We start from the raw sequence: 13,232 nt of genomic DNA on the forward strand, positions 1-13,232 counted from the left end.
CTTCGGGGTAGTCTCGTATGTTAAAATGCTACTTATTGCGGATAAGCGGTGTTCTACTTACAGTACAAAGTACATCTTGGTGTTAAATGTATTGACACAGATGCTCGTTATTGAAAGTAAATGGGAGATTATGACTTAGTTTGAAACGTTTGAATGGTCACGTGATATTGGGAAAGTATTCAAATTCACGAAACATTGATAGGTATAGATGCGCGGTATTTAAATAAAATCTTGAATTCAGTAAAATAAAGTGAACATAGGGTAAATTTAATTATTAAATCAGTGTTGACGATTTTATGTTTCTTATTTAATTAAAAAGAAATAACTTCTTTGACATTTTATTACAACCGCGCCATCTAGCTTACATAAGGCGTATTTTTTTTCTCGCCTAGCCGACAAAATTGAATTTTCTCGCTCCATGCGTGCAATTGTCTTCTTTCGCGTCCTCACACAGGCGAGAAAATGTAAGTTTCTCCTTATATAGGATAAAAAAGACTTTATTTTCAAAAATTACTAAAAACCCGAAAGGTTTAATTTAGTGTATCTCCTAAAACTGTAGGTACATATTAACGGACCAAATAAAATATCAAATTAAAGGTACTTTTATACACTACAATTTTGAATAAAACATGATTTTACCCCAGTGTTGCCGTTGGCGAGTTATTTTAGAAAAACCAAAAAAGTTTTTGCAGATTTTTTACCACAGAAATGTCTCCCGACGGCGACGTCAGTCGCATTGGCAATTTGAATTTTTCTCTCTCTTTACCATTTAAGCAATTCGAAAAAATAAAATCTTCTACCGCACCTTTTACAAATTGACTGAACTACATGTCGAATCAAAAAATTTGTTTTTTGTATGTACCTACTCCTCGAGTAAAAATAGTTCTAGTGTTCGCATATTAAAATAATGTCTTCATCCCCCTTCCCCCGTTCAAAAACTCGACGTTAAACAAGATGACTTCCAGGCTTTTATTTCAGAATATATATAGAGAACTCTTGTGTTGATTGTATGTCAGCGGAACGGATCAAGAACACTACGGATCGGTTGTTTTCCTTAAAACTGGTAGTTAATTTCCACGGAAACAAACGTTTCACCTCGCGTTTCACATAGAAAATTATTTATCAGATAAGTTTAAAAACACCTAATTTAAAAACACCTAAAAGCGGCTCCAAGAGAGATTGGCACTGTGTGAAGTAGGCCTCTACCATTTTCAAAATTAGTGTTGACTTACGTACCAATCCTATAGGCTAGGTCTTTCGAAGAATAGAGAATTGTGGGGGTGCGAAACTAATTCGAATTGTTCACATTAAACAAAAGGTTGCATATTTTATTCAGTAAGACGCATAGTAGTTTACAGAACCTAATTATTCTTATCAACGTGAAGGCCGATTCATCGACGGCACGTGTAGATTCGGAATGCAACGTTGAAGTGGATTTACAGGTTCTCAAAGTCTCACCATTCGTACCAGGTTGTGTATTATCTCCTCGTTTTAAGCAATTAAAGAAAAAACAAAAAAGTCCTTTCAATTTACTGGAATTTGTCGACAACAATTACCACGAACGTAACAGTTTGATGTACCTGTTTTTCAGGGACATACGCAATCTATAAATTTTAATGTGTAACACACGGTTTGAAATGCAAGTAATAAAGTAACGTTTTAATCTTTATGTGTTACTTTATAGGGAATAATTTTTACATTTTAAGTCGGTAACCTTGAAGAAAAAGCCTATTGCACATAGAAAACTGGAAATAAATTACCTAACTAGAATTGTTATGGCATTACAAGAGCGTCCACCTGAGCGACGACCATCAACCAATTAAAAAAAGATAAGCAGGTTGTAAATTGCCTACACACGAATCATCAATCGATTAGTTATACATTCAAAAAACGAAGCAAGTTCATTCATTGATCGAATGTGGATTTAACGTCCGTTAAAATTTCATTTGTAAACTACGATAAAAATCACGTGGAACAGAAACTGACCGAAAGTGGGTCCAATCCAATCGCACTCTACTCGCTTGATATAGTAAAATTTAGAAAAAACTAAAAACCTTAACTACCATTCAGGAAGTTCCCAAACCAAAAACGGAAGTTAACACGCAACGGACGTTTAACCACCCGCAAAATTTAAAGGGAAAAACACGCTTGTTATTATTATGATATACTGAGTCACATAAATTCTAAGAATTAAGGGTTTGAGTAGCAAAATGGCAAGTTATTAATTAGATCGGTGCTGGATACAAACCTGGAAACTGCACAAAGTGAATTAACGAGATATCGTATCATATACTGCACCGTGATAATCACATTTTAGCCTTAGTTGCTTTCACCCCGGCAAAACCAAACTATTAACTCCTGCTAACTATGTTACGCAAATCTATTTAATTAATAACCCAACTGGCACTTTTATTTATTTCGCAAACCTTTAATTACAATGCGATGAAAAGGACAAACTAAACTTTACTTTCAATTGATGTCGTGTCGTACCTCTACACTCTACCACTAGCGTAATTAGTTTTTGGTTTAAAACCTGGTGATTACTTTAGTCCGTAACCGCCATTTATCTTCGTAAAAACCGTGGAATGTCGCTAGTTGTTCTAATTACAAAGATGAGAGATGCTCACTAATTTTGATGACGATATGGCAAAATAAATTTTCTATATAATAAAGAGTCAAATGGTGTGATGAGTGACCATACGTACTGTTTTGATATACAGGTATGGAAACAAATATTGCGGGTCTGACTATGAGTGGGAGAGAGACATAACTTTACCAATGTTGACATTGACAGTTGTCTTTGATACTAGCCTACTCAGAAGACGCACGAGTGACGCCAGACAAACCTATACGATGTGATTGACTATAAAAGAGACTATGGATACATTGGTGCTTTTTTGAGCCGAATCAAATTTCTTTTCGCTTTTTAGAGTATTTCAACGACACAACTAGACTACATTCTCATAACAGTCAAGGGAAAAGACAAATACAAAATTTAAAAAAATAATGACCATTCTATACGGTAAAACAATATAAAACGACGTTTACTAACAAAACGGCGGTGATGATAGGTAATATAGAAAACCTGAAAATTCCGATTACTTCTGAAGATATATCAGAAAAACCGAAATTTGCCATTTTTGTTATCTTTTTTTGACGTGCGAGCAGTAATAACTCGAAAAGGAAGTGACTAAACCAAAAAATCTTTCGTCGTTCTGGTCTCGGGGTTGTGATACAGCTACACCATATAAGAAAGAAACCACAACGAAAAAGGTTAAACTGGAGGGCTATTAGTGGACTAGTGGTACAGACGAACAAAGTGCGGACAATAACGTTCATTTTCCTTTTGGAAAATGCGCTAAAACACTCTCCCATTGTCACGTTTTGAGCTCTACAAGAGAGATGTTCAATACAACGTTTCGTTTCGGAAATCATCATCATGTTTATTTCTTCATATGGCGCTCAAAAAAGTACCTAGTGTATTGAGTAGCGTTTTTATTATTACAAATACAACGATATACAAAAAAGACAAAAGATGAAAACTCTCCCTCGAGCGAGAATACATATCGGACAAATTTGTCCATTTTCGAAGATATTTGTCTTCTAGATATTCTCAGTCCATTAGGGCGTTGTACGCGGGTGCACCGTCCTGTTGAAACCAACAGAGTTTTCAACTTTTGTTTTTTTTGTACCGTACATCGTTGTATTCGTAATAAAAAATGGTACTCAATACAGTATGTACTTCTTTTGCGGACCATATAAACAAGTATAAATTGTGCACAACTCTTGTACAGATAAAGCGCATTTTTTTTAACGGAAATAGCTTTTGTTTTGACATCACCAATGGATATATTTCTTGCAGACGTCTTAATCGCCCTTTGTGAGTACTCTCTTCTGACAATCCGTTCTTGAGATATAAGGGAATATACCCGATCACGATAAGAGGTCGAAGAGGAAGGCTATGGTTGGTAGAAATTAATTCATTTCGTTGAGACCTTTCATTAGAGTACCATGAAGGATAAAACTAGTTCCACTACCCCACTCCACCTCGTACTTTGATAAGAGGACAGAAACAAGGGCAGTAGTTTGTTGAAAACGGTCCCTTTCGTTGAGACCTTTAATTAGAACACAATGAGAATTAAATTTTAGGTGGGAAGAATTAAGTGGAAAATCGCGCGTCTCAATCGTAAATTCAAACTACTACAATAATTCAAAAACAGTATAAATAAGAATGAAAAAGAATTACGATAGCGGTTCGTTGAGCGGGCCAAGTTGAGTCAAAACTGGGAATAGCGAGTATACATAAATTTAATAGTGCCCAATTAACTCGGCGATAAACCAAAAATAAAAAGTGCTACTGGCCGTACAGGGATACAAAATGTTATCTTTACTATCGGGCGATCAAAAATGAGTGACTATCGAGTCGCCTTTGAAAGTTGAAGTTAAGTACGATTTCCCATGTAAACAAAAATTCCAAAGGTGACTCGACGGTCACTCATTTTTGATCGCAATGTATTTCCGTTTTGTGCGAATTATCGGTGAATTAAACTCATCACAAGATAAATTTAATTATCTGGCCAGTAGGATATTTTGAGTTTAATTATGAATCAATTTCTTCTTGTTCCTTTTAAAGTAACTGCAAGGATTATTGTAATTTCATTTAGATGCAAGGAGCATCGTCCTTCCCCTTCTGCGAAGGCAACGACTAGGTATTTCAACCTTAGAACGTAACTACCGTTACAAAAATCAGAAATGACATATCCAACAAAATCGAGGTGAAGTCGCAAATGTAATTTCTCTGTTATGGCTACTAACAACATTGAAGGTGCGCAAATTGACACCCTGTATATTAAGAATAACAAAATCCTATATTTTTTCTATAACGGCTCATTTGTTTTTAATAAAATTTTGTTCAATTCTATTCTATCAATCAAAATTGGCCGCACATTTTGAAAACCAAGAATATATTTCCAATTATTTAGCAAATCTGACAGATTTTTTATCTGGACTGTGCCGAGACGTTATTAGGTTATTACCACATTAGCATGTTCCCGAAAAAACAATCGTTGGATTTCGCGACCGACTAAATTCGAAACTTATACATATTCACGTAGTTTTTTTTAAATAAAAAAATGTAATCGAGCTGGTGGAAATTGTATTTAATCAATCCTTAGCTAAAGCCCGTTTTACATGCTGAAAAGTATTTCATGAAATTCTAAAGTGAAAAAACTTGCCGGAAATTTTCGGATATGCTTTACATGTTGCAACTCTATTTCATCGACAAGTGAAATTTAGCTAATCCCAACCAAAAAAATATGAGTTAGATCGACGCCATTCATATCCTGTTTCTGTTTTAATCCAGTGCAGTTTTAATTTTCGCTCAATAATCTGCATTTACGCCCGTCCGTCCGTAATTGTCTCAAAACTCGCTGTTTTGCAAGCGAAATTCTAGAAAGTTTTAAAAATTGTATAAAAGAATAATTGTGTATGCGTGTGCGGAAAAAATTCGAGAGAAGTTGAAAAACAATTTAAAAAAAAACTAAGAAAATTTAAAAATTTTTAGAAAATTCAACAAAATGCTAGTACTGTACACCAAAATTTTTAACTCGGGGTAAACCACAAATAAAAAAACTAGACAATTCTAAAAAAAATCTAAAATGTCTAAAAAATTCAAGACAATTGTAGTGAAATTTAAAAAAATTCTAGAAATTCTACAAAATGCTATTAATGTATCCCAAAATTCTAGTGGTTTTCCCTCAGGGTTAACCACTTTAATTTATGTACACTAAAATTCTAAAAAAGTTCTAAGAAATTCTAAAAATCGTATAAAATAGTAATTGCGTGTGCGGTTGCGTTCGGAAAAAAATTCTAGACAACACTAATTCTAGGAAATTCTAAAAAATCTAGAAAATTCTGCTAAATGGTAAGTGTCCAACAAAATTCTATTGATTTTTCCCTCAGGGTAAACCACTTCAACTTTGTGTATACTAAAATTCTAAAAATTGTATGAAATAATAATTGAGTGTGCGTTTGAGTTTAGAAAAAAATTTAGACAATATTAAACATTCTAAAACGTCTTTAAAAACATTCTAAAAAATTCTAGAAAAAAATCTACAAAATGCTACTAATATATACCAAAATTCTACAGTGATTTTCCCGTCGACGTAAACCACTTCCAATTTGTGTATACTAAAATTCTAGAAACTTCTAAACACTTGTATAAAATAATTGTTTGTGCATGTGCGTTCGGAAAAAATTCTAGAAAATTCAAGAGAAGTTGTAAAGAAATTCTAGACAATACTAAACAATTCTAGAGAATTCTAAAAAATTCTAAAATATCTAAAAAATTATAGACAGTTTTTTTAATAATATAATATTTTAATATAATATAATAATATAATATTTTATTGACGGCCAAGCCAATTTATACATACATTATTAACAATTAACAATAGTATTTTAATAAGTATTAATAACAAGATATAGATATTAATAAATAATACAATAAAAAATTACACAATAATAATGATATAAATAACACAATAATAAATTACAAAATAGCAATGAAAAACCAACAATTAGTAACTATAATTTGTATATCTTAGATTAGAATAATTTATGACTATAATATATTTAGTTTATATTTATAATAGAAATTTAGATTTTAAGGTAGGCGTGATGCATTTGGTATTTAAAAAAAAGATATCTGTCACTGTATCTATTACATAGGGTTTTTTTAATGAATAGTTATTATTTACTACATCTGCTTTGAAAATGGTCCTTGTTCCTTTTGTTGGTAATGAAAACTCAATTAAACATAGTAAATTTGGACACTTAATTTTTCCACCACATAATTTTGCTGCAAATAAAATATCTGATATTGTTCTTCGATCCTCTAGTGATAAAATTGAGTATGTCGAATATTAATTGAATATGAGTTTGGCACAGTTCTAAACAATTCTAGACAAATTCTACAATATGCTGATAGCGTACAACAAAATTCTACAGTGACTTTCCCCTCGGGGTAAAGCACTTCAAACTTTGTATATATTAAAATTCCAAAAGATTTTCTAAAAAATTCTAGAACATTTTAAAAATTGTATAAAATAACCGCTAACTGCACTAGTGTACAGGGTGGGGCAAAACAACTTGGTTATTTCAGTTGACAGTACTAAAGCGACGACTGTTGACACTGCTGTTATAAGGTTGGCAGTAACATCGTTCATTAACGTCCCTTGGTGTGCGATATCGTGGGTTGGAATACTTGGTCCATGTTTTTTTGAAGAGAGCACCTAAGCAGTCACTGTGCTGCAGACCGATTCTTGCAAGCACTTGAAGAAATGGGTGTGGGAAAGAAAAGTGTGGTTCCAGCAGGACGGCGTCATGGCACACAGCCCAGGAATTTCAATTACTCTTTTGCGGCAACACTTTCCTGGACGGCTCATCTCTTCGAGAGGCGATCCACATTGGCCGGCGCGGTTGCCTGATTTAACCCCCTGGGACTACTTTCTGTGGGGTTATATTAAGTCACTGGTCTACAACGGTCGTCCATGGACCCTAAATGAATCGAAGTTGAGTAACCTAATCAGCAAGTTGCTCTGCCCCACGCTGTACATATTTTAAACGCCTATAATTTGGTGCACCGTTAACGATCAAGTTGCAAATTTTGAAAATTTAAAATTTACGCACGTCAGTTTAAATATTTTCTCTTGTGTGTACATATGGAGAGGCAGATAAGGTTTACATAATGCAAAGCTCCGTCGGTCGTCGCTATTTATGCGTCTGGCCGTAAGCGACGCCGGTTAGTTAGTAACTGAGAACGTCACTAACGACGCGTATACAATCGCGTTTTTCGCGTAAATAATATCGAAAATTTTCTTTGCATTTTCAAGTCGAATAGGAGACGTCGGGAGTCTTGGTACGATCGGTAATTGTCTACGGCTACGGTATCAGGGTATAACGCTGCCGGTGGTGTAATGTTTTTGCGTGTAAATCAAAGTTTTCAAGTGTTGCTTCTTAGTTCTTGCTTTAATTTTGGCGAACTGTTGCTGAAGTGAACATGTTCCTTGGATTTATTGCACCATTTGATTTAATGCTTAATGAGGTTATTACATCCAAAGTTGTATTTAACGAACGAGAAGATTAATTCACGCCGCTTTTTTTTTAAGTTGTATAAATCTTGATTTTTAGCAGTTTTCGCGTGTATGTACTGATTACCTAATAGGATTAATTGTCGCGTGAAGAATATAAATAATAAACGGTAAAAAGGGGAAGTACAGTAGTTGCACATATCTAATTAGTAAAGTTTGTTTCCATACGAACATGCACATTTAATAAACTGCATCTCTCGAGATTCTGCAAAAACAATTTTAATTTCACAACTCGTTGCCCTGATATAAGTCAGTGCACAGTCGTATAGCTGCCATAAACAAGGGCGGCGAAAAATACAACGGTCAGCATATAAATCTTGCTAGAGCTAAAATCAAACATTGTGCGAAAATTCTGATTTACGTTGTAAAATTTCTAATTTGATTTTGCCCTTTTGAAAATCGAGCGTCGTACCATTTGGTTCTAGCGAGGGCAATTAACACTTGCATATTACATTAGATGTAAAAGTTAGACGACCTAAAATGTTTTAATTAAATTTCGAAGTTCTGCAGTATTCATTATGGAAATTTTATATTGCCATACATTTACTAAAATTGTACAAGAATCAGTCACATGTCATATACGAAGAGATTTCACTTTAAAAAATCAGTAATTAGCACCTTCCCATGTAACCATCAATCATTTCGCGTTTACATAAGTATGCACGGCCTTCATGTTTAAATTATTCACATTTTAGAAATTTGTGTAACGCGAGGTTATAATAAATTATTTCGCCGGCACTATCGAATAATCTTATAAGGCACACAAATTTAAGCAAAATGAAATGTTTTTCGCTGCGTTTACTTCCGAACATTTACGATTTGTGTTTTTTGTCGCCCAAAATCGTGCAACAAACAAACACGCCTTGTAGCTTATGATTAATCAGAAACATGCTAAATTTTAAAATGGTAGTATTGAATAAAATAATTTGTTAAAAACGTACCCAATTCTCAACAAACCTCAAGCAAGATAGATAAACGCTAGGATAAATGTCTAAAGCGGGCTAGTTTTATCCTTCATGGTACTCTAATGAAAGGTCTCAACGAAAGGAATTAATTTCTACCAACCCTAGCCCTCCTCCTCGACCTCTGCTCGTGATCGTATATATTCCCTTATACGAAAGAGGGTACTCACAAAGGGCGATTGAGACGTCTGCAAAAAGTATATCCACTGGTGATGTCAAAACAAAAGCTATTTCGGTTTAAAAAATGCGCTTTCTCTGCACATGAGTTGTGTACAATTTATTACTTGTTTTTAAATGCTAAATCAGTTTTGTAATTTATTCAATCTAGATAAGATGGTAGAAATAAGGCGGATCTGGTCGCTTGCGATAAGAAGTTTTATTATCAGTGGAAAATTAATTAAGGCATGTGTTTTATTCCTGTTAAGAGATAACGGAGATGCAGATGTTACGAAGTTTATTCCTTGCGGATTGTTAAATCCGGTATGCTGTAATAATAAAAGATGAATTATTACTAAGGCTGCTACTACAGAAGAGTTCCGCGTTTCATCAAAGGAATTGGGGACGTTTGGCGCGTTCTATCGTTGATCTGAAAATTTTTAAAGGAGTTTATTTGATGGTGGGAATCAAGGTGGGGATTGTGTTTCCTTAAATATTGGGACGAGTAAAAACGGTTGCTGCTGTTGGTTTTCGGGACAGTACACTACATTACGGGCAGTCAGTCCTATTTGTTTTGTTGAAGACGCAGTTGGTCATTTTTTTTGTAACAAATCTTTCATGAACGTTTTGTAGGAAGTTTAACGCGTGTGGTACGCTTTCGAAAAACGTTTCGTCGAGTTGAAATAGGAAGCAGTGTAGTTAGTACAGCGAGACCTTTTGTTGAGGTTGTCTTTGTATTGACAGTTCCTACCGTCCGAACAGCCACCGAAAATTTTTCCATCCCAGCTCTGCTCGTGTGCGATAAAATTAAAGAATTTTTACAAACAAAAACAAGTTTTCTAAACCATGAGGAATGAAATGACGCATAACGGCCGAGCACGTGACAGGTTTTTTCTCGCCGCTGAACTCCCCCTTCACCAAGGCCACAACTTTTTTGCCAAGGAAATCTCAGGGTACCACCTAGCACCATAAAACAAAGTCACTCCTTAGTTACGTAACCGAGAAATCCCCTTAACCCGACTAATCCTCTCACTAAGGCCATGACCTTGTGACATCACAAGTAGTGCGGATGGTATCTGACTTCTACCTATACACATTCTTTTTCAGTATGAATAGCATAAATAAACCATACTAATATGGTATTGTATAGACAAATCCATGAAACAAGACATTTTTTTGGTGACGACAGCCTTTTTACCTTTTATTTTCCAAAATCGATCAAAATAAATCGAGTCATTTGATTTCCAAATTTTTTCATGTTATTACGATAATATTTCGGTTCATTTCAAATTTTAGAGAAAATCCCGTCGTCTTAGAATGGATGTTTCTGGTGCATATATTAAATAAAAATTTACCTAAAAGCACTGTCTATCTGACTTCTTAATTTCTTATTTAACCTAAAATTTCGGAAAAATGTAATTTTTTTGATTTAGTATTTTTTAAATCGATGAATCAGACATGAATCTTTTTTTTTTCATAAAGGTTCCATATTTCAAAAAAAGACGCGTACAGGATTTAAACATTTTTGAAAACTTTTATGAATCTGAATTTTGCAACTATAATGCCGTGAGAGTTTGTAATTATCATACCGATGGTCAAAATATAGCTTGAAAAGAACTTCGTAGATCACGTGATTAAAAATCCGGTATGTGTAATTGAATACCGAACGATCATCGAGATCTTCACACATACATCATTTGTACAATACACTTTAAGGGGTTGATTGACATTAGTTTTACTTTTATTTGAGATGCCTACATACAAAATTTTGTATAATAATATGTATAATAAATAAAAAATTGGGATTGCGCAAATACAAGTTAGAATGCGCATGCGCCATATTTTTTTTGAATCTACATAGTTGCCCGAGGTTTAAGGAATATTTACTAACACAGAAAACCGGACATTCATATGTTCTTTATAACAAGAATGATAAAAGAAACCCTTTTTTGGAGGTTTGGGCAGTGTGTGGGCTGTAACTTTTTGGCCCGTTGGTCTACGTAGCCAAAAAACAATAGCGACCTTTCTTAAATCCTGAAGAACATGTGTATCAATTTTCAAAGCGATCGGAGGTTTCTACACAAAGTTATCGTGCACACGGACCGACGGACAGACAGACGGGCAGACAGACAGCAATACAAAATTATAAACGATCTCGAGGATCGTTTATAATTTCGAGATAATTTAGATACCGGGTGGTGAAATTAAAGTTAATTAGTGGCGAGTTTATGTTAATCAAATATTCGGATAAATTTTGTTCAGATTAGAGAACAACTAATTTGACTAAAGCTTTGAGTTTATTAAAATCCTAACCGATTTCTGCTAATAAAATTTAGTAATTTCGGTTACGTACCTACCTATCTGTTTGGAAGTCCTGAAGAGCTCGTGCTTTTTACGTTTAAAAATGTACACAGTGTATGTTCAAACGATTTTATTTTAGTATAATTTTGTCCTCCCACCCTACGCACGGAAATTGAGGTGTCATAATTACATTATTAGCAGAACAAACGCCTCCCCGTTTGCAGCGGCAGATAATGTCAAACGTTTCACATTACGAATGCTTAAAATTCTGACACGATGAATAACAACCTCGCGCCAGAAACGATTTTTCCGAAAATATTGTTATTAATCATCTTCAACGCCCACCATGAGGAGATAAATAGAATATTGCTGTAACGCAATTTACTTATATTAGAGTGCCGCGTATTCTAGCTGCATAAATTTCACGTCTTGGAATACAAGAGAAGAGCACGTCCTGCGAAATTGCAAAGAATTAGGCTTAATTTTTATGTTAAGTGAAAAGTTGAGAACAAGAAATCAATTTCTTTGTAAACAAAGCTAACTTCAGAGTTCAGACCTATTGGCAGGTCTCTCTCAGTAATTCCAACTACGTAACAAAATTTCTTTGGAAATTAGGTCGCTTTGAGGACAGAAAGATTAAGCCATTTTATAAGTAGTGTTAGGTGTTGTGGGGTTTGAACTTTTTGATCTGCAAACCATGGTGATGGTATGTAGCGCATTTTGGGTGCGGTATTGCAGCCATTTTCTCTCGTCCGTCCGTCCGTCCTATAGTTTTTAATATACAGTGATATTTCTTAAGAAGTAGACATATGGATTTATGTGTATTGTTTTTCCGTAAGTCTACTTTTAATAGACAAAATCTCTTCTTAAGGGTGCCGTTATTTTATGCAACAAAAATAACTTTTTAAAATAAATAAACATCTGGCTCTCATATTAATTGGTTTGAATATTGTCGCTTTGGCTTAACAGAAATAAATCCCTTACGCTCCTTCAACTGTCATCGGTACTATACCAATTGACAATCTCAACTTTTTCTTCACTTGAATATATTGCACACGAACGAAAATAAAAATACAGAATCCACAGCAATAATATTAAAATTAATTAATGACATTTTGGTTGCATAAAATGAGGCGCCCTTCAGACGAGATTTTGTCATTTAAGAGTAGACATATAGGGAAAAATAAACAGGTAAGTACCTGTGTCTACTTCTTAATGTAAATAGCACTGTATTTAGTTCGTACTTTTTTATGCCTAGCACCTGAGCCAAGAAAAGTCTGGACGATTGACGTGCGCATGCGTATACGTAATTTCTTACTACTAAAGTTATTTTTTAGCGCATTTCCACAAAAATAAAAATAAAATGCGCTATTGTGGCCACTTTGTCCGTTCGTCCGTCCGTCCGTCCGTCCGCTCGTTTTGCGACGCTACTAGTTCTTTATCTTAAGAGCTATTGTTCTACTTTTTTCGCTATTGGTTCGTTATGGTGTCGAGTCTTGTACCAAGGAAGGAATTTTTCTGTACCGCTTAAAAAAAAGTTATTGAAAAAAAAAACAAAAAACCGTTTTTACATGTTCCATAATTTTACACTTTTGCCGTTTATTAACGATCCTAGAGATCGTTTATAATTTTGCATTGCTATCGGTCGCCTGCCGGTTGGTCT

At 34.4% G+C, this 13,232-nt stretch overlaps 1 protein-coding gene across 3 annotated transcripts in view; it reads right to left on the reverse strand.

The window, feature by feature from the left end:
* LOC116169463 (serine/threonine-protein kinase minibrain) overlaps positions 1 to 13,232 on the reverse strand; it is a 174,268-nt gene that overhangs the window by 66,117 nt on the left and 94,919 nt on the right. The window contains exon 1 of one of the 3 annotated variants that reach the window (XM_031485562.1): positions 2,249 to 2,351. The exons of the other annotated variants lie outside the window; for them this stretch is intronic. The gene's annotated coding sequence lies outside the window, so the exon portion shown is untranslated. Of the gene's footprint in view, positions 1 to 2,248; positions 2,352 to 13,232 lie in introns of those variants that run through there. 3 annotated transcript variants of the gene reach the window in all.

The sequence above is a fragment of the Photinus pyralis genome, unplaced genomic scaffold (genome assembly GCF_008802855.1).
Source record: "Photinus pyralis isolate 1611_PpyrPB1 unplaced genomic scaffold, Ppyr1.3 Ppyr1.4_LG4, whole genome shotgun sequence".
Taxonomy (NCBI): domain Eukaryota; kingdom Metazoa; phylum Arthropoda; class Insecta; order Coleoptera; family Lampyridae; genus Photinus; species Photinus pyralis.